This window comes from Arachis duranensis, chromosome 2, assembly GCF_000817695.3.
Source record: "Arachis duranensis cultivar V14167 chromosome 2, aradu.V14167.gnm2.J7QH, whole genome shotgun sequence".
Taxonomy (NCBI): domain Eukaryota; kingdom Viridiplantae; phylum Streptophyta; class Magnoliopsida; order Fabales; family Fabaceae; genus Arachis; species Arachis duranensis.
Window position 1 is genome coordinate 45,164,482 of NC_029773.3, and position 3,037 is coordinate 45,167,518.

Here is a 3,037-nt window from a genome sequence, read left to right on the forward strand (position 1 = left end):
AATCTCTAATGGATGAAACCCTTGGTGTTCTTGTTCAAGGGCAAGAAGAGATGAAAAGGGATGTGCAAAATTTCATGGCCGCCTTGGATGCGGTAATAAATCAATTAGCCTCCCAATGCTTGAACACTCAAGGAACTCCCATGGCTCAAGAAGAGCATAGCATGAAGGAGAGATTGGAAATTCCGGTGGAAAATGAGGGAAGTTGCTTTGTATTGGAACAATTGGAGGAAGCTTTAATTGTTGTAGACACGGAAGAAGTGGTAGAAGACTTAGGAGATGCGGAGCCTCCATGGGAACATAGAGTTGAAGAAAACCCCTCCAAGATGATTGAAATTGATGCTAGGGAGGAAAGTGCACACCTTCTAAGGCATACTACATATGAAGACTTGGATGGGATAGAGCAAGGATTGAGTTCCCTTGGTGATGAAGAGCAAGCATCAAGTCTTAGTGGTGAAGAATCCTTTGAGCATGAAGAACCTTCTCCCAAGGAGATGGAAAGCAATGTGGAGGTAAATCTCTCTCGGATGGACTAATAATGATGATCAACCTCAAGACGGGTGTGAAAATAAAGTGTGGGATCCCGGATCACAAGAAGAGGATCAACTTTGGGAGCCCCAAGCTTGTGAAGAACTCCATCAACACTTGGCTCAATCCATAAAGAATCTTGGGGCACAATGGAGAACCAAGCATTGGTGGGAGTTCCAAGATGAATACAAGCACAAGCCACCTTGAGAGGAGCTCCCCATAAGTCCAACTTAAGGACAATAAACAAAAGTGCTAGGTGGGAGGCACCCCCACCATGGTAAAAATCTTTTCATTTTCTCTTTTGTAAATATTGGTAAGAATTAGTTTAATTTCATGTTTTTATTGGTTTGTAAAGTTTAGTTAGAAGTATAATATGATAAATAAGGTTTTAGGGTGTTTTGGTAGCTGTATGGAGGTTTGGAATGCTTGGATTGGTGTAAAAACATACCAAAAATTTTTTTTGAAAAACAGAGCACCATCCACGCGTATGCGCACTGCACGCGTACGCGCACCTGAGCATGTTTTGACCATCCACGCACGCGCGCACTGTACGCGTACACGTGGATGCAAAAAAAATTCGACTCCAGCCAAAAACCCGAGAGTTAGGCCTGCACTGTGCGAACATTGGGCCTAAGGCACAAGTCTATGCACGCGTGCGCGCACCTGGCGCGTACGCGCACATCATCTTAAATTCGCAATGCACGCGCACGCGCACTGTGCGCGCGCGCGTCGACTGCACAATCTGCACCCCGGTACTTTTACCCGAGAGTTGTGCCAGACTTGGGCCAACATTATGCCTCCGGCCTATGCCAGACTTGGGCCGACATTATGCCTCCGGCCTAACTCGATACACGCTTGCGCGCACCTGGCGCGTACGCGTCCTTCCACCAATATGCACATCGACGCGTAAGCACGCATGACGCGCACGCGTCGGTAAAAAAAAAAAAGAGTTTTTTTTCTCATCTTCCATTTTCTTTTGCTTATCACATTCGCATACTTCTACTCTTCCTATTTTCATTTAGTTTTTGTAGCATGTTTTCGTTTTTTTTCTAAGTCAATTTAATAATGGTGTTGGATTCTTACACTCAATTGTTGAGAACTTCTTGCATTATTTTGGTGCTTCTTGACTTGTTTGATATTGTTGGGTGATGAAACTTTTAAATCAATGCTTCATCTTGTATGACTCTTGTGTCTTTATGCATTGATATGACCTCATATTGTCTTTCATGACCCACTTTTTCTCATTTTGAACTTGATGCTCCATACACCCTTCATGCTTTAACTTTACTCTTGCATCGAGCTTAATGATATGCCTCAGCTTGCATTGTTTCCTCCTCTACATGTTGTAGCTACCATGTAGTAGAGAACCATACTCTTATTTGGCATTAGCCCCCGCCTATGTTCTAATTGCCTTGCTATCTTTGTTATAGGCTTAATTTTCTTTCCTTTTCTTTCTTTTTAGGTTGGCCACCAAGAAAGAAGGAAAGGAATGAGAAAGCTTCTAAATGGGGCAACAAACAAGTTCATCTGCACAACCCTTCGAAGAAACTCATCAATTGTAGCAACCCGTCCACCTTGCTCTTCTTTGCGTGCACCGAGGACGGTGCAATCTTCAAGTGTGGGGAGGTCGGCGACCGATCTCCATGGGTAACAATTTCCTTTTCAACACCAATGTTAGTTAGTCGTTGCATTTGCATGATAGGTTGCATGTTAGTTAGAATTTGTACATATTTTTACCACTTCTTTCTTATTATGACTACTTGGTTAGGGTGATGATTTCTTTCCCAAGAAACTGTTTTAGGGCAACCTACCAATTTAAAAAATTTTCTGTTGAGCTTGCTTGAAAGAATGTATTTTGGAACATGGTTTTTGAGCTAAGAACACAAGCAAGTAAGTTTTGAGCCTAATGGTGTGGTTACATCTTATAACCACTTATTTTTCCTTCTTGTGTGCATTATTCTCTTTCTATGATTGTAATCTTTGATTTGTTTGATTCTATATTTCCATTATTTTGTGTATTCATGCATTTATATGATTGAGGCCATCATTTCATTAGCTCACTTACCCAAATAGCCTTACCTTTTATCTTCCTTTGTTAGCCAAATTTGAGCCTATGATTAACCCACTTGTTCTTAATTTTAGCATATTACAAGCCTAAAGCGGAAAACAATAAATGTCCTTAATTTGGATCTTTGATTAGCTTAGGCTAGAGTGTGTGAGAATCATTCAAGTGTGGGAACCTTAGGACATTGGGTGAATAAAAGGGTAGTTTTGTATTATTATTGAAAATATTGGGAATTGGGGTACATACTCATGTATTGATTAAATGTATAGACCTTATGCATTGATGTTCTTGTATATAGTTTGAAAGAAAAAGAAAAAAAAAGAAAGGAAAAAGAGATAAAAGTGAAAAAGAAAAAAAAAAGAGAAAAGAAAAGAAAAAAAATGTATATAGAAAAAGAAAGAAAAAAAGAAAAGCAATAAAGGGGACAAAATGCCCCAAAGTAAAGCT